At 36.8% G+C, this 20,325-nt stretch overlaps 1 non-coding gene across 1 annotated transcript; it reads left to right on the top strand.

Moving 5' to 3' along the window:
* Positions 1-1,172: 1,172 nt before the first annotated feature.
* LOC142166636 (small nucleolar RNA R71) lies at positions 1,173-1,278 on the top strand. The gene has a single exon (XR_012697039.1). It is a non-coding gene; the product is annotated as a small nucleolar RNA R71 (small nucleolar RNA).
* Positions 1,279-20,325: the final 19,047 nt, after the last annotated feature.

Below are 20,325 nucleotides of genomic sequence, written 5' to 3'. Positions count from 1 at the left end.
ATCTCCTTCAAGAACTTAGCTTAGGCTGGCATCTGTGAAAGCACCTCTGTGAATGGTAGATTAACATACACCTGTTTGAGCACATCTAAGAAACGCCCAAATTGTTTGTCCAGCTTCTCTCTTCTCTGCTTCTGAGGGAAAGGTAAAGTAGGCATGTATTTGCTTTCCTCAGTCTCCTCATTCATTGAATTCATATCTTTCTTCTTCTTCTTTTGAGCTCTAGTCTTCCCCTTCTTCTTCAGACCATCATACGACACTTTACCTTCTTGAATAATTCTATCTTCCTGCTCCTCCACAATCTCTATTTGTCTTTCAATGAACTCATCCTTTTTTTTGCCCTTGGATCCTCCAATACGTGCCCACTCCTCAAAGATACTGCATTTAGTTTCTCTTTTGGATTTCTCTCAGTATCAGTAGGAAGAGTTCCTAGAACCCTATCAGACAATAGATTATCAAGTTTCCCCACCCGTCTTTCCAAGTTTTGAATGGCCATGCCCAGTTCTCGGATAGTTGTGCCCTATTCTAGTATAGCTGAGCCATGGGTTTCAAGCCTCTCATCTGTCTTAATAATAAAGGCCTTCGTCATATATTCCATGCTAGACTGATTAGACTGTGGAGGTTGATATTGCTGCCTCTACTGATTTTGAAAACCTGGAGCTCCTTATCCCTGGGGCCTGGAGTTATTTTGTTGCCATGAATTTGCACTACCACCTAGTGAACTCCAAGAAAAACATGGGTGCCTCTGCCTCATGGAGTTAAAATTATTGTCACCTTGGTAGTTGCCTCTGTCAAAGCTCCCCATAGCATTTACCACTTCATCTGTAGTCGAGGACCGACACTCATGCGTTGGATGTCCCATTCCACAAAAATCACAAACCGAGGATGACTGGTTCTGGACCTTGGCTAAGGTTAACTTTCATAAGTCTTTGGCCACGGTGTCTAGCTGGGCTTGCACTAATGTGTTAGAGTCTACTTGATGCACCCCAACCTTTTCCCTTCTTTCGTTATCATATATAGGCCATTGATTTGCATCTTCAGATAATTCATTTAGAGTTGCAACAATTTCCTCAGGAGTTTTCTTCATAAAAGGACCTCCAACTGCGTTGTTGAGCATCCTCCTACCAGAGGGTGTCAACCCATCCCAGAAATCTTGGAGTTGCATCCACAAGTCTACTCCATGATGCTGACATCTTCTCATAATATCCTTAAATCTTTCTCATGCTTCAAACACTATTTTTGTATCTTGCTGCTCGAAGTTGTGGATCTCTCTTTGAATTTTCCTTATTTTTGTAGATGAAAAATATTTTTCAAGGAACTTCTTTGTCATGTCTTCCCAAGTTTGAATTGACCCAGTCAGCAAACTCCATAACCAATGTTTAGCATCTTCCCTCAGTGTAAAAGGGAATGTCCTTAAGTAGATAGCATCTTTCGATACCCTGTTGTGCTGTAAGGCATTCATAATCTCATCGAAATCCATCAAATGAGTATTTGGATTTTAATTGGGTTTGCCTTAGAAGACACAATTGTTCAGAATGGTCTGAAGTAGCCCTTCGTTGTTTTCAAAATTATTCATTTTGCCACGCAAAATGCCAAATTGGGATGCACAGTAACACCCATGTTGTCTCGCACAGGAAAATACATGATAGTCGGTCTCCTACACAAAAAGAAGCGCCTCTTTTTGACCTTTTCTCCTCCTTTCCCTTCTCTTCCCTTCTATCACTACTAGTCTCTGTTTCTATTCTCTTTCATTTTTTCAAATCAATTTTTAATTGGAATATCACCTAAAATCTTTATTGTTTTAAATTTGTTTCTCCAAACTAACGGTAACCTACGTGCCCTTCTGTTTATGCCACCTCTTCTCTGCCACACCCTACCATCGGCGAGCCTAGGTAAGAACCTTAATCTCCATTTTCCCTTCTTTTTTTTCTTTCATTTTCCTCTCTCTTTCTCTTTCTTCCTTTATCTTTCTCGTTCTCTTCTTCCCCCCTTGCTGGTTAGAGTCCAGCGAAGTAGATCTCCATCGGAGTCATCACCGCCAGCCTTTCTTCAGCATCTCCCCCTCTCCCTCTTTATTCTACGTGTGTATAAGTGTATAGAGGTAGTTCCCGGAGATGCAGTCCCTTTTCCGGCGAATATCTAGTCAACCGCTGGCACAAATTTCACAAGAGTAAATTGTACAACAGTAGTTGCAGCCACCGAGTCAGCCTGCTCAACCTCTTTTCCAGGCAGCTTTGAGGCGGATCAGTACCTCCGGCCAGTCAGAGTTGCTTCCGATCTCGTGTGTACGTCAAGACTATATTCGAGGTTCTACTTTCAGGAGTTGGTACCTCTTGATTTCTTGTTCCCTTACTCTTATGTTAGTTAAAATTGTCATATATATTCGTAGTTTCGTCTACACAAATCATTAGCGTGATTGTAGTGTAGCTTATTTTTTAAAGGTTGGTACATTGCTTGTTTTTACGTTAGTGATTGCCTTAATTTACCGTAGGTTCTAGTGGTGGTGGTCCATGATGGTAGAATAATGTCATGTCCTCGAGGTTGGTGGGGGGTAACGAGGGTGGAGGTGGGGGATTAGGGGGCGGGGCAGGGGGCAAAGGGGTAATGGGACCAAGAGAGCCATTAGGTTGAGAATTGCGTCGTGGAATATAGGGACACTAACGGGTAAGTCTATAGAGTTAGCTAAGATTTTCTAGAAGAGGAAGGTCAATATAACATATGTTCAGGAGACTAGGTGGGTAGGAACAAGGATGAAGGACGCAGACGGGTTTAAACCATGGCACTCAGGTAGCAGGAAGGGTAGGAATTGAGTGGGTATTTTGGGGCATAGGGATCTTAGAGAGTCGATGGTTGAGGTTAAGCGGGTGAATGATAGGCTTATGGAGATTAAGTTAATGGTTGGAGAGCTCACCCTAAATGTCATTAGAACTTACGCACCCCAAGTGGGCTTAGATGAGGAGGTTAAGAGGCATTTCTGGGAGGAGTTGGATGAGGTTGTATGTGGTATTCCGCCCATTGAGAAGTTGTTTAAAGGAGGGGATTTTAATGGGTATATTGGGACATCCATCGGGGGTTACGGTGAGGTGCATGGTGGTTTTGGATTTAAGGATAGGAATAAAGGATGTACGGCTTTGTTGGACTTCGCTAAGGTTTTTGAGTTGGTAAGCGAACTCTGGCTTCCCCAAGATGAATGAACATTTGGTTACTTTCCAAAGCACAGCGTCTAAGAGTCAGATTGATTATCTACTCCTCATGAGGGGTGGTAAAGGCTTTTGCAAGGATTTCAAGGTTATCCCGAGTGAGTCCCTCGCGTTGAATCATCGGCTCTTGGTGATGGATGTCGGCATCATGATGAAGAGGAAGAAGCGGGTTGTATGGGGTCACCTGAGTATCAAGTGGGGAGCCTTATCTAAGGATAAAACAAGGAGTTAGAGGGGAAGCTGAGGGTTATGGGGGTCTAGAGGAGCAGTGGGGACGCGAGTGTTATGTGGTCGATGACGGCAAACTGTATTAGCGAAGCTACGAGGGAGGTGTTAGGGGTCTCAAAGGGTTACTCTGGCAGGCACAGAGGAGATTGGTGGTGGGATGGAGAGGTTCAAGGAAAATTAGAAGTAAAGAAAGCGACATAGTTAGTTGAGAGTACAGACGAGGAGGAGATAAGGGTGAACAAAACAGGGTATAATAAGGCTAGGAAGGAGGCAAAGCTAGTGGTCACTGATGCTAACAATGCAGTGTTCAATCGTTTGTATGAAGAGTTGGGGGACAAAGATAGGGACAAGAAGTTATTTCGGTTGGCCAAGAGAGAGAGAGAGAGAGAGAGAGAGAGAGAGAGAGAGAGAGAGAGAGAGAGAGAAAGGCTCGTGATCTGGATCAAGTGAGGTGCATCAAAGACGAGGAAGGTAGATTTTTAATGGATGAGGCTATGATTAAGAGGAGATGACAGACTTACTTTCATAAACTTCTGAATGAAAAGGGGGATATAGACATTGTGTTGGGTGATCTGGAGCACTCCAATAGAAGCCGGGATTTTAGGTATTGTAGGCGCATTAAGGTTGAGGAGGTCGTGGGCGCTATGCGTAAGATGAACATGGGCAGAGCAACTGGGCCGGACGAGATCCCAATTGAATTTTGGAGGTATGTCGGTAGAGAGGGCCTGGAGTGGCTAACTGGGTTGTTCAATGTTATTTTAAGACAAAGAAGATGCCAGAGGAATGGAGATGGAGTACAATGATCCCGTTGTACAAGAACAAAGGTGATACCCAGAATTGTAACAACTATAGGCGTATCAAGCTGCTTAGTCATACTATGAAAGTGTAGGAGAGGGTAGTGGAAGCAAGGGTGAGGAGGTCAGTTTCTATATATGAGAATCAATTTGGATTCATGTTGGGTCATTCAATTACGGAAGCTATCCATATTATCCGGAGGTTGGTGGAACGGCACAAGGATAGGAGGAAGGATTTGCACATGGTGTTTATTGACCTAGAGAAAGTGTACGACAAGGTACCAAGGGAGGTTCTTTAAAGATGTTTGGAGGTAAAAGGTGTTTTGATATCATACATTAGTGTGATTAAGGATATGTACGATGGAGCCAAGACTCGGGTTAGGACAGTAGAATGAGACTCGGAGCATTTTTCGGTGGTTATGGGGCTATACCAAGGATCTGCGCTCAGCCCTTTCTTATTTGCACTAGCGATAGACGCACTAACGCACCATATTCAAGGGGAGGTGCCATGGTGTATGTTATTTATTGATTATATTTTTCTAATCGATGAGACGCGAAGCGGTGTTAACGAGAGGTTGGAGGTTTGGAGATAGACCCTTGAGTCTAAAGGTTTCAAGTTGAGCAGGACTAAGACTGAGTACTTGTAGTGAAAGTTTAGTGATGTCAGGGGAGGAGGGGACAACTACGTGAGGCTTGATTCACAAGTCATCCCCAAGAAAGGAAGTTTTAAGTAACTTGGGTCGATTATCCAGGGGAATAGGGAGATCGACGAGGATATCACGCACCGTATAGGGGCAGGTTGGATGAAATGGAGGTTAGCATTTGGCATTTTGTATGACAAGAAGGTGCCCCGGAACTTAAAGGGAGTTATACAGAGTGGTGGTTAGACCGGCCATGTTATATGGGGCAGAATGTTGGCCAGTCAAGATTGCTCATATCTAGAAGATGAAAGTAGCAGAAATGAGGATGTTGAGATAGATGTGCGGGCATACGAGATTGGATAAGATAAAGAATGAAGATATTTAGGCAAGGGTAGGTGTGGCTCCCATTGAAGACAAAATGCGAGAAGTGAAGCTTAGATAGTTTGGGCACGTGTAGAGGAGAAACCTAGATGTCCCGGTTAGGAGGTGCGAACGGTTGTCTCTAATGAGTATGAGAAGACGTAAAGGGCGGTGTAAGAAGTATTGGGGAGAGGTGATCAGGCAGGACATGGCGTGACTGCAGCTAACTAAGGACCCTTGATAAGAAGGTATGAAGGGAGAGAATTAGGGTTGAAGGTTAGTAGGTAGTTGAGCATTTTTCTACTTCATTTTGTGTGTAAGCCTAGTCGGTCTGTGTCGTGTTTTAGTATGATAGTGGTACATGTTGTGCCTGTACTATTTTCTAGGACATTGTCACTGCACTATTTATTGATATTGTTTTTACAGGTATATTTTCTAATTTTTAGCTCGCTGGTACTATCTTTCTGGTTATGTTATTTTTATTATTCTATTATCGTATTTCATCTTCTTATGCTGAGGGTCTATCAAAAATATCCTCTCTACCCCAGGATAAGGGTAAGGTCTACGTACACACTACCCTCCCAGACCCCACTTATGGGATTATACCAGGTTATTGTTGTTGATCAAAGGGGGTCACACACTAGATACTCCTTAGTTGTAGACTGGCTTGGCATAGTCTCCCAATGATCGTCCGTGCCTGGGTATATTATTTTTAAATTCTTCTTCAACCAGAGGCTGGTTCAGGTTAAATCTTTGTCCTCCATTCTCATCAACCGTTTCATCAGCTCTGAGAGTTGTTTCAGCAGCTGCTCGTGCGGCTTCTTCCTATTGGGCTACTTCCCGTGCAGCCAAATCAACTATCTCCTCACCGTTCTTAACCATGTTCTCTTGGGTTGGAGATTGCCCCAAGAATTTCCCGGTGAGTTCATTATCTTTTCTCAGTTGTCGCATGTGTTTTTTCCAACTCTGGATTGTAAGGTATTACTTCTTTTGAATAAGATCAAGTCATACACCAATTAACTTAACCTGTTTCCCGCACATGAAAGAGAAAACAATGAAGAATAAAATAAAACTGATTCCTGAATTAGCACCAAAAACTATTGATTGCCAACCCCCGGCAACGATGCCAAAATTTGACGAGTGCAAAACACAATACAAAACTAATGCTCGTTAGCCAAAGGTAGTATAGTTATGATTATCATCTCCATAGTGATTAGATCTAAACAATGCGCAAGTAATTTCTAGCTTAACGCTATTCAGGATGATTAATATGTTGGTTGGGATGATTAATAACTAAAATTAACTATGGAACTAAAATAATTAACAATTGATTACTGGAAGACAATAGTTGAGCAATAATGAAATATCAATGGGAGAAATAAGGGTCGTGACAGGATAGGTGCAAGAACTCTAGTTCAATTCACTCTAATGTTCGAATTATTCTCACGAATTCACTCGATGATTAGTTCAAACAGGTAGTCAAGACTCCTCTATCGATTAAATCTTAACTCTACGAGGTGAACTAGGATAAGCACTGTAAAAATATGCAAGCATGCATTAATGGATTGGTCTTCAAGAAAATGTCTCTCGAATATTCTCCTAATTTTGTTTAATAAAAAATTCAACAAACTCGTTCGATTACTGAAAAGAATCACTAAATTAAACCAAACTAAATAATGCAAAGATAATCACCATAATATTTCTCTTTCGATTAAATAAATCGGTGAATAAAGTTGCAACAATTCAAAGCTCCATAAACAGATTCAAGCAAAGAACTAGAGTTAAACTCCACAAATAGCAATCAAAATACCATATCCATCAAATCTTAAGAGAAACTACTCCATAATCATAGAGGAGGTCATCAAAAATATAATTAAAGAGTAAAAAAAATTAATCTAACGTTACAATCCAAACTCCCGTATTGAATTGATGGAAAGATGATGAAATCTTGTGTCTTGTAGCCTCCAATGCTCTCCAAAAGCTTCTAAGATCAAAATTCCTCTAAAGAAAATTTGATGTATTTTTACCATATAGGAACGGGATTGGACAAAACTATCCTTTCCAAGCCGAAGTGAAAAAAGTTGGGCAAGAAAATATACTACCGCGACGCACTATGCGGCGCACCGTGTGCCGCATTAGTGGAAAAGTCTAGAGGCCTATTTTTTCACTCTGTAGGAAATTTTCACTAGCGCCCCGCGCCCAGCGCCTCACGGCGCATAGCGCGATGCGGTAGTGCATTTTTCTCAGAGTAATCTCTTTTTCTCACTTTTGACATCCAGACTTGGTCCTCAACCCCCGAAGGTGATCCCGACTTAATTTTTTGGGCTTATACTCAGACTTCAAAGCTCCAAATTATCCATTTTAGCTCCAAAACTCGAAATCATATCCTACACAACATAATACACGTAATAAGTACAAAGTACTAACAGTTAATCTTAAATACAATCAAAATGTAGTAAATAGAGTGCAAAATGTAGCTAACACACGAGCCCCTAACCTACCATAAATAACAAAAAAATGAACTAAGGCACATAATCCTCCAAGGCAATCTGATGTAACAAAGTAGAAACGAGAAATGCAAGTAAATGAATGAAATAGTAGAAGCATCTATCTAATACAGTGAAAACATATAACAAGTAAAGCTGGACAATAAATAAATGTATCAATAAGTGGAAACATGTAACAAATAAATACATGTAACAAGAGAAGGCATGAATTTAACAAGTAAAGACATGTAACAAGTAAAAGCACAATAAAGTAATAATATGGAATAATCAAGGCATGGTATAATTAAATACATACAATAAATTAGTACACCCCACATGCTTGAACCCATGACAATGCATATATACTTGTCATCTTGCATATACGTCGTCCCTGCATATAATTCACATAGCAAATAGACCAATCAAGTTCTAATTCCCTCAAATCAAGGTTAACCACGATACTTACCTCTTTTCGGAACAAAATCATTAACCAACATGGATTTCCCCTTGGAACAAGACTCCAAACTACCTGAATCTTTAGAAACTACCTAGTATAAAAAGGTGCAATCTTTATCATATTCAGAAAAGTCAACAAGAAATCAACTCGAGCCCACATGATCGAAATCTGAAATTAAGAAAAATTCCTATTTACTCATTCTCTCCCGAGTCCGAATATGTGATTTGTATCAAGATTGTACCTCAAATCGAGGTCTAAATCCCCAAAATTAGCTCTCATAAGTTTTTCCCCCAAAACCCTGATTTCCAGTTTTAAACTACTAGATTTAAGGATAAAATTTGTAGGTGTTCATGGAAATAAATCAAAGTTGGATAAAAATCACTAACCGATGAAGTTGGGATGAAATTATCTTCAATCTGTGATCTAGGTCTAAAAAATGGTGGAAAATAGTCAAATCCCGATTTTTAACTCTTTATATACCTGGACATCAGGTGCTCTTCACGTTTGTGGAGCACATGTCACGTTCGCGAAGAGCACATACCAGCTGGCCTTCGCGTTTGCGAGGTCAGCAACTCGTTCACGAAGGCATCTCCCCCAAGCCTTCACATTCACGATCAAGAGGTCGTGTTGGTGATGAAGACCTCATTTGCCTTCCCCAAAGATCCCAAGCTTACACGTTCTCGTGAAGGTTCCCGCGTTCGAGAAGGCAGTCCCCCAAGCCTTCACGTTCGCGAGCTGCTCCTCGCATTTTTGTAGAGTAATCTTCCCCTGTCCCAATTTCCCTCTTCATGATTGCAAAGCATTGAGATACAACAAAAAATCATCTAGCTCTACAAGGTTAAAAAATGTTCCGAAATCAATCCGAAACTCACCCTAACTCCCCGAACTCCAGTTCGAACATCCACATAAGTGTAATAAAATCATACAAACTTGCTTGCAAGCTCAAATCATCAAAATAACATCTAAAATCAAGAATCAATCATTAAAACTCAAAGTTTTTAAAGTTTAAAACTCAATTTTTCAACTTTCCACATAAAGTGTCGAAATGGACTCGGGTCACCCCGAACCCCAACCAAACATGCTTACAAGTCCAAAATTATCATATGAACCTACCAAAATCATAAAAATATCGATCCGAGATTGTTTACCAAAAACGTTGACCGTGGTCAACTCTAGCTACATTTAAAATAAAAAATTATATTTTCTTCAAAAATTCACATTTAAACTTTTCGAAAATCGACATGGACCATGCACGCAAGTCATAAATTATCAAATACAGCTATGAAAGGTCTTGAAATACAATAATGAAAGCTAGTACTCAAAATTACCTATTGGGTCATTACAATATAAAGGATGAGAATCCAAGGGACTGCGACAATATACAACTCTACCTTGAATCCTCATGACCGATACAAGCTCTCACTATCAAGACCTGCTGCCTCCAACACCTGGATCTATACAAAATATGCAGAAGTGTAGTATGAATACACCACATTGGATACCCAATAAGTATCAAGACTAATCTCGATGATACAGTGATGAGGTCCAAGTCATATGATACTCACTAGTCAAATAACATGTGTAATGTATCAATAACTAGCAACATAATATTTAATGGACAACAATATCAACAATCTCGTTAGAACATGTGATAACACTCAAGAAGAAGAATCCATCTTTGACAACAAATCATCAAATTAAGGTAAAGGCATATGAAGGCATATCAAATTCAATTGACAACTCATAAAAAAATACAAGACAATGTTTTAAGTAACATGTATATGAACAAAATATCAACTCAATTTCAACATAAACAACATGAAGCGAACACCCCTAAATCATCACCCTAAATCATCATATAACATCATCAACCATGGCACCCTTATTTTCCCGCATGTGCAATAACAATAAATGCACTCCTTATATCGCAACATGCGCATATCACCATTTTTATTTTGCCATGTGGGCAACCGAGAAAATGTCACCCTTATTTCGCCCCAAGCGCAAAACAATAATCACAATCGCATGAAAAAAATATTGTACCAACACCCAATCAACCCGCTCAATATGTCCACATGTGCCACAATTATCATAAAACAATAATGCCAAAATTTTATCAAAGATATAAGCTCATAATTTATTACTAAGGTGCACAAGGACATGAGAAATAGTAAATTGCAGATGGTTATTTAACATATAAAGCATTACAACGGCTAAAATAATTGTACTGATCAAGTTCACGTAACCATAAAGTGATTAAACATGTTTCATATAAAATACGTCCTCAAATTAATACATATTAATAGACTAAGGTCAAATCTGATCATAAGCCACACATAACACCCGTGTACACGCTCATCACCTCATGTACACGTCACTTTTCACATAACACGAATAAATAATTTAAGGCCAAATATTAAGGGGTATTCCTCCACACAAGGTTAGGAAGGATACTTACCTCAAACAAGCTAAATCAACACTCTATAAAGCCATTGCCTCTCGAACCAACCTACGAACGGGTCAAATCTAAGAAAAAAATAACTCAATAATATCAAACATGACTGTAGAAATCAATTATAATAAAGTTTTAATCTTTATCAAATATCAAAAATTCAACCCGGATACGCTTCCCGGAATCTAACAAACGTCACAAATCCTGATTATCCACTCAAATACGAGTCTATATATACAAGTCTCATCCAAATTCGACTCCGAATTGGAGTTCAAATCTCTATTTTATTATTTAAGAAAAGTTTTGCCAATTTTTTTAATTTTTCTTGCTTAGATTCACCAATCAAATGCCAAATTCTAGGATGGAATCATGATAATAATCAAATCCGAGTCAAAAATATTTACTCAATCCAAGTGGGTGAAAAAAGACTCAAATATCACTCCAATCCGAGCTCTCAATATCAAAATATGATAAAATAAACCAAACCCTCAATTTTTAACATATTGTCCAGCGATTCTCGCTTTTGCGGCCTTCGGCTCGCATCTGCGAGCTCACTTATGAGACCAAGGGCTCACATCTGCGAACTCCACTCAAATGTCAACCATCTGCTTCTGCGGACCACCTTCCGCTTTTACAGATTATTCCTCGCACCTGCACCAGTGCTTCTGCGCATATGACCCCGCACCTGCGAAATTTCCTGTCCAGCCAAACTTTGCTTCTATGCCATCTTGTTTGCTCCTGCGGACTCCTCCTGCCCCAACCTTCCTACGCACTTGCTATCCCACTATCCACATCTATGGACTCACACCTGTGGACCCAACCTCGCAGATGCAAAAACACCAAAACATAAATGCCTACATAGCACAAAACAACCTGAAATACACCCGAGGCCCTTTGGAGTCCGTCCAATCACACCTACCAGTCCCAAAACATAACATGACCTACTCGAGGTCTCAAATCACCTAAAATAACATTAAAACCATAAATCGCACCTCAATTCAAGCTTAATAAACTAATCTACATTCAACTTTCAAAACTCATGTCGAACCACGTCTAACCAACTCTGAATAAACTCAAATGTTTCACACAAGTTCCAAATGATATAACGAACTTATTCCAACTCCTGAAATAACAATCTGATCCTGATAACACCAATGTCAACTCCCCGCCAAACCTATAAACTTTTCAAACCTTCGATTTCTAACTTTCGCCAAATAGAACCAAATCAACCCAAGGACCTACAAATCCATATTCGGACATACGCGTGAGTCCAAAATTGCCATACAAACCTATTGGAACCATCAAACACCATTCTGGGATCGTTTATAGCAAAGTCAAACCTTGACCAACTCTTATAATTTAAGATTCCAACCAAGGAAATAAGTGTTCCAATTCCTTCCAAAACCCTCCCGAAACCAAACCAATCATCCCCACAAGTCATAAAATGATAAATAAGAATACAAAAGGTAGAGCAACAGGACTCAAATACACAAAATGACCGGTCGGGTTGTTACAACCTTCAACAGGTCATTCCGCAGATCCTCTATTTTATAATTTTTTGTACTTTTTAACTTGTACCTCCAGGCAAAACATGGTCATAACATTTTGTAGAAAGTACAAATAATGAATTGTTTGAGCCCTTTGAAACTTGACTTTAAGGACTACAAATTTTATTCAGACTGTATTTCTCATATATTGTGTGGTGTGCTTTTTAAGTTAGGCTAGATATTGCTTTGAATATCTTTTCTCTCTAACTCTTTCTAAACTATTTCAACATTCTTCTATCCACTTCTAAACATCTTTATGACCTCTCAATCTACGGTATAAATATATTATCATATGAAAATAATAATGTTTATATCCATAGTCTTTGATAGCGCGTAAAATAATATTCTAGCACTTATAACCTTCCAATAGGGCCTAGAACACTTAAAAAATTTATGGGGTGCTATACTATAAACTCATGATATCCAACGCCAATCCTCAAGGCCGTTTTTCGAAATTTCATACTCCCTTATCTTTATTTGATGGTACCAAAACCTTATATCAATTTTTGAGAAACAAATGATCCCTTGAAATTGATCAAACAAGTCATCTATCCATAACAACAAATATTTATTCTTGATTCTCACCTTATCGAGTTGCCATTATTCGATGCACATTCTCAAGGAGTCGTCTTTCCATTTTCACAAACAAGACCGATGCACCTCATAATAATACACTGACCAAATGGATCCTTTATCGAGTAGATTTTGTGCTCAATTAATACCTTTAATTTTACTGGAGTCATTTAATATGGAGGGATAAATATAGGTTGAGTACCCAGTAACACTTTTATCCCAAAATTAATTACTCTATCTGGTGGAACACCCGAAAGGTTATCCAGAAAGACCTTCAGAAACTCATTCACAACCATCACATATTCAAGGGTATGTGGCTCAACTTCTTTATTAATACCTTTGGCCAAATATGCTAGACACCCCTTGTAGAATAACTTCTTCTCCTTAAGGTAGAAAACAAACTTTCTCACAAGCATAACAAGAGTACCTTGAATAGTCGCTTCGTTTAGAAACTCGAAATTGACAACCTTGAAGTAGCAACCTAAAGTGGTATGGCATGAGATAGCCAATTCGTACCATGATGACATTGAAATCCACTACCTCCAACTTAATAAGATCGAGGAGTATATTTAGGGTGCTATAATAATATTAAAAATAAATTAAAAAGTATTCTCTAGATGTTGTTTAACCCGACGTCATCTGGAATAATTCTAGCACCAAGGTAGCTATCATGGACTTAGGAGCATTCTTCCAACCATCAAGAGCTTCGAATGCTTTAAAGGATATTAATAAAAAGACCTTAAGGTCCATAGGAGAACAAGCCAAAATAAAGGTGCTCAACTAGTTATTAATTCCTAAGTCTTACCCTAAAAGGGTTATGTGGGTTATTTACCTAGGTCCATTATAATGACTCGTACAAATAGACTCCTTTAGATTTTTAGTTCATTAGATTATGTTGAATTTGGATGAATATAATGAGAAATTTAATTATGTGAGTCACATAACCAACATTGTTTATGTGAGTTTAGTTTATTTCTTGACAAGTGGACTCATGTTTCTACATACTTATTTTAAAGTATAAGCTAAAAAAGGTAATGTTTAAGTCTTATTCTTTTTTCTAATTAGAGGCTTAACTGGTGGACAATAAAAGGAAAAGAAGAAAAAAAAATCTTCCAGGATCAACGATTTCTAGGTCTGCTCTTTGATAATTTTTTTTTAAAATTGAAAATCTTAATTCTTAGGATCCATTTCTAAGGTGAAGAAGAAAACATACACTTTGTGCTTAAAAATATGGAGTATCACTTTAATTTGTTGAAGATGTGAATTTTGACGGTGAATAGTTTGATGATTTATTGATTGAAACTTTTGATGATTGCGGCTGGTTAGTGGTGACTGGTTGGATTGCATGTAATGGGTTTCTTATCAAAGTTTCTGCGAAGCATACAAATTGTTCATTATATATCGATTGTGTGTGACTGTCGACGTTAGCATCTTCATCCATTTCAATTTAAAACTCATTTTTTTTCTAGTTTGACATAGTTATTCTTTCCTCGTACTAAGTGATTAGAATATTAGAAAATACAAGTAGAGATATATTAGTGGGCGTTTGGACATAAGAATAATTAAAAAAAAAAGTGAAATTTTTTTCAAGTGAAAATGATATTTGAAATGTAGAGTTGTGTTTGGACATGAATATAATTTTGGTTGTTTTTGAAGTTTTGTGAGTGATTTGAATGAAAATTTTGAAAAACAGTTTTTTGGAGTTTTTCAAATTTTCGAAAAATTTCAAAATGCATCTTCAAGTAAAAATCGGAAATTTTATGAACAAACACGGATTTCGAAAAAAAAAGAAATTTTTTTTTGAAAAAAAGAAGAAAAATTTCTTTTGTCCAAACGGGATCTTAGTGTAATTGTTTTTCTCAACTTGTTTGTTGCGTTGAAGGCATAGATCATAATGCATTCTTTCACCTTGTTTTTTTTTTAATTTAAAATTATAATAATATAATGAAAGAGATCTTTTTCTATTTTATTTTGCTTTTATTATCTACCAATTAAGCTTTTAATGAATAAAAAAATTGACTTAAACATTGCCTTTTTTATCTTATGCTTAAAAATAAGTAAGTAGGAACATAAATCCACTTATTAAGAAATAAATTAAATTCACATAAATAATATTGGTCGTGTGACTCATACAGTAAAATTTCTCGAATATACTCACTTGTATTCTTGAAAAAACTGAAAAACAGTGAGGACGTGACATAAACTAAAATAAATTGGCAATAATCGAAATCGAACAAACTAACTAAACCATGTAAGCTCTAATACATAAGGATATGATAAATCAACAATATAAAATATGTTATAAAATAAAGACTATAAAGTAAAGACAAGTATAGAGAGAAACTGATATATTATTCGAATTCAAACTGATGTACATAATGAACTGAAATCTCTTCTATTAATAGAAGAAAGGAAGCTGCTGTGTAAGCTGCTATGCAAATTGTTGTGTAAGCTGCTACTGCAAGTTGCTGTGTAAGCTGCTACTGCAAGCTGCTGTGTAAGCTGCTACTATACCAGATATGGATAATCTTCTACTGAGAGCAATGTTTATCCATAACGGAGTACTGAATGGATAAGCTTATTATACCCGGTATGGATAATCTTCTACCTAGGGTAATGTTTATCCATAACCGGGTACCGAAGTGATAAGCTTCTTCAGGAAGCTTATTTCCAATAGAGTACTAAATAGATAAACATATTTACGGTGGAGTCTCATATGGATAAGCTTCTTCAGGAAGATTATTTACAACGGAGTATTAAATGAACATCCATAATATAATATATTTATAACATTTCCCCTTGGATGTTCATTAAAAGATAATGTGTCTCATTAAAACCTTACTAGGAAAAACCACGTGGGAAAAAATCCTAGTGAAGGAAAAAGAGTACACATATTTAGTAATACGCATTGCTAGGTGCCTCATTAAAAACCTTATAAGGAAAACCCCATGGGAAAAAACTTTAGTAAGGGAAAAAAAGTGCATCGGGTATTTTACTCCTCCTGATGAAAACCTTGTTTCAAATATTTGAGTCTCCGCATTCCAATCTTGTATACCATCTTCTCAAAAGTTGAAGTTGGCAAAAATTTAGTGAATAAATCTGTTGGATTATCACTTGAACGGATTTGTTGCACATCAATGTCACCACTTTTCTGAAGATCGTGTGTGTAGAATAATTCTGGTGAAATGTTCTTCGTTCTATCTCATTTTATAAATCCTCCCTTTAATAGTGCTATGCATGAAACATTGTCTCCGTATAATATTGTGGGTCTTTTATCACATTCCAACCACATGTTTCTCGAATGAATCACTGATCTCAATCATATGCACTCCCTGCTTGCCGGTTTGAAATCGAGCTTTATGGGTATCGGATAAATAACCTGCATCTGCATTACCAATACGATCTGCACCACTTTTGTTAGCATTAGCAAGATAAATAAGTGCATCATCTACACCGAGATAGAGTATTTCAGGACCAAGGAGCTCCTCATCCTCTTCTAGAGGTTGGAACGGATCCTTATTCACTTCAAGTGATTGAATATTCATTGGTGTACTTAATGGGTACACTTTGTCCATGTAAAAGTATTTTTAAGACCCTCTTGGAGCTCTTCCGGAGTTCCAATAAGATTTATGTCACCAACATAAACAACAAGTGTAACAAATTTTGATGACATTTTCTTTATAAAAATACATGGACAAATAACATAATTTATGTAACTTTCTTTCAGCAAATATTTACTGAGGCGATTATACCACACGCGCACAGATTGCTTTAAACCGTACAAAGATCTTTATAATTTGATCGAGTACATTTCTCAAGACTTTGAATTATATGCTTTGTGCATTTTCAATCCTTCAAGGATCTTCATATAGATTTAGCCAAATAAGTCATATAGGTTAAGACTTGTATCTAAATGGTATGACATCTTCATGTGTCTGGACTGCTAGTCCGATCCTCGCAATCTTTTACAATATTGTGCACTATATTGTATTAAATATATCGTCGACGATCATTTTGTGTCAGTTCCACAGCGACATAATTTGTGGAGATCTCATCACTTTCTTTATTTTCAGGTACCTGAACTTTTTCGTGAGTTTCATGAAATGTTATGTCGTGGTCTCTTCTAGAGCTTATTTCCTCCTCATTTTGATCGTTAGCTCCTACTATTTTTCAAGGATTGTTACCTTTGGAACCGATTGGTCTACCACGCTTCATGCGTACAGTAGACTCTATCCTTCAAGGACTTTAATTTTAATAGGAGCATTTGCAGCTGAAATATGATATTTAATTTTGGATCAGCAAATGCTTCTGCATTCGACTTGAATTATCTTCTAAGTGAGGATCATGATAATTCGATTCATATAGCATATTTTTCAACTGTTTATTCCATCCCTCAAATGTTAGAAAAACTAACATATATCCCCAATCATCTTTGGGAAACATATCTTTGTGTATTATGGTAGAGAAATTAATCATATACCACACAACAAAAGATAGTAAAAATATTTGGTTTCTGATTATAGACCAATTGTGAAGGGAGGACTTATCATATATTGTTGATCTGATGCATACAAGTGTTGTTATATGCAATTTAGAAAATCTTAGACCAACACATGAAGCTTTGTTCTCATAAGCAATAGTTTAGCCATTAATAGAAGGTATTCAATGCTAAACCAGCTTGGATATAAACCAGCATTATCAAGATGAACTGTCTTGATTTCATAATCTGGAAATTATGCTCTTAATCGAGAAAAGCAATTCCAAATGCCAAACTGCAGGTTGACAATAATTACACATGTAACCATCTCATATATGCACATATAAGTGGTTCACATGATAGGTGAACGAGACCATATTCACCTTTTATATATTTCAGAATCAGGGGTCTTAGTCCCAACTTTAGCTGGTATAATCAATTCATTATGAGAACAAGCAACACATGAGAATTCCTGAAGAATCTTCTAGTTCTTTAGTATATGCTTATCTAAATTCTCAAATAGCTCATTTAAAAATGGCAAATGAAAACTTCAAGTTTATCATGTCATGTGCTATCTCTTAATAAACTTCTGGTTTACTATGGCGTAAACTTTTGCATTAGTAAACTTCTGATTTACTATGACTGCTTTTGCATTAGTAAACTTCTGGTTTACTCTGATACATGATATAATACAAAATTGAAGAATAAGGCGGGTAACTTCTCACATACATATTATTTTACCCCCTATGATTGTGGAAACATGAAGATTTTTAATCTTCCAATCATTTGTAGTCTCAATATGATAGTCATTTGTATTAGTAAACTTCAGGTTTACTACAACATATGTTTTGACCATAATCATATAATATGAATGACATATTTGTATATAAACTCTTCGAGAGCCTTCATTTATTATCCACAATTTAATATTTATCAGACACTACTGGTGTCATATGTCTTCTAGACAAACAGTTAGCTCTTCAGGAGTTGTTGATATATTTTGTACTATCAAATATTGCTCAGACACTTCTGGTATCATGAGAGAAATTCTTAATAAAATGAACATTATAAATTTATAAATGTAAGAAATTAAAAATTTCAGTATTTTTACCACCAACTTTGTGACAAATATCTCCTTCAGGGAGAAACGCCATTAACATCTGAATATTTTATATCAAAGCGGCAACCACATAATCATTACATCCTTCAGGAAAAGATACATGAGTTGTTATTTCCTTCGGGAAACTCGATAACTAACCATAAAATATTAATGTGGTTGTAGTACAAAGCATTCTACAAGAATGTTTTTTGCCTTAGAATGATATTTAATAAAATTATTCAAGTATTTTACGTACAATGGGTACGTGCGGTAATGATCTTTATGCCACAAAAATAAAATTTATATCCTTTGTTATTCTACCTCTTCAGGAGGTGAGTTGTGGTATTTCTTCATTCACTCTAGGGAATGAAAATGTGCTTCAAAAATAACTTTGAATAGCTTATTATTTTGTTTAAGCACAGAAAGACACAATTTCATAATATTTTCCTGCTTCAGGAGAAAATTTCAATTGTGTTACTTCTTCAGAAGCAAATTTAAAATACGAAATATTGAGTATATATTCTTTCAATCATATTACCTCTTCTGGAGGTGAATTGTAATATATTCACATAAAAAACGTGTTCCTATTTACGTCCTTTATTAATATTGTCACATTTACTTCGGGAATAGGCTAATATTTATCAAAAGTTCTCATCCTTCAGGGAACAGAACATAATTATTTGAACGTGCATTAATCACACCAAATCGTGTGATGTCTTAGAAGCTCTTTTACGATAATGCTACTTCAAGAGCAAATCGAGGCATGCATGTACTATAGAGAATATTTCTCTAGTTTATCTTCAATTGTAACCACAGAAAGCCTAAATTATCACTTCTAGTGGTCATAGACATATACCACTTCTGCTGGTTAACAAAAATTTAGTTACAACGAGATATGTGAAACATAACCACTTCTGGTGGTTGTATATTTCTTGCAAACTCTGCTGGAGTATAAGTGGATCTAACAATGTCATCCACTTTATAGTTTCCTATACAATATTACTCTTCTGGAGTAAAATTAAAATCTTAATTCGAAAACGAGTAAGTGAAAAACGAAACATAAAGATATACAAATTATAGTGTTTTAAAATTCATAAAATGCTCCAGAATCTCGTCCAATGATTATGGCTCACTTACTAGGTTCCTAAGTACCTTTTTTATTTTATTTTAATGGCAGTAGCACACATAGCAAGTAAAACGCATAACTTATCTTTGATGGTGTCTGCTAGACCCATCATATCAAGATGAATTTCAGCATCAAGCACCCAAGACACATAGCTTTTGCCCGATATATCCAATACTACAAATTCACGTTTAGAAAGATTTGGCATTATTTACAAAAAGAAAGTTCGTACCTTTGATACTTTTAAAGTATTTGCTCGAGATGACAGAGTCTCGTGCTGATAACGTGTTATAAAATAAAGACTATAAAGTAAAGACAAGTATAGAGAGAAACTGATATATTATTCGAATTCAAACTGATGTACATAATGAAATGAAATCTCTTCTATTTATAGAAGAAAGGAAGCTGCTGTGTAAGCTACTACGCAAGTTGCTGTGTAAGCTGCTACTGCAAGTTGCTGTGTAAGCTGCTACTGCAAGCTGCTGTGTAAGCTGCTACTACACCAGATATGGATAATCTTCTACTAAGAGCAATGTTTATCCATAACGGAGTACTGAATGGATAAGCTTATTATACCCGGTATGGATAATCTTCTACCTAGGGTAATGTTTATCCATAACCGGATACCGAAGTGATAAGCTTCTTCAGGAAGCTTATTTCCAATAAAGTACTAAATAGATAAACATATTTACGGTGGAGTCTCATATGGATAAGCTTCTTCAGGAAGATTATTTACAACGGAGTACTAAATGATCATCCATAATATAATATCTTTGTAACAAAATACATAATTTGTCTTGAAAGTACGCATGTTTTTTTTTGAGTAAGATGAAGTTGGCCAATGAGGTGTTGACAAAAGCTCTTTCATGGAAATGGGAAATTTCTTTGAAA

The sequence above is a fragment of the Nicotiana tabacum genome, chromosome 11 (genome assembly GCF_000715075.1).
Source record: "Nicotiana tabacum cultivar K326 chromosome 11, ASM71507v2, whole genome shotgun sequence".
Lineage (NCBI taxonomy): Eukaryota > Viridiplantae > Streptophyta > Magnoliopsida > Solanales > Solanaceae > Nicotiana > Nicotiana tabacum.
Note: the sequence above shows the minus strand (reverse complement) of the source record. Positions and strands in the feature narration are given on the sequence as shown.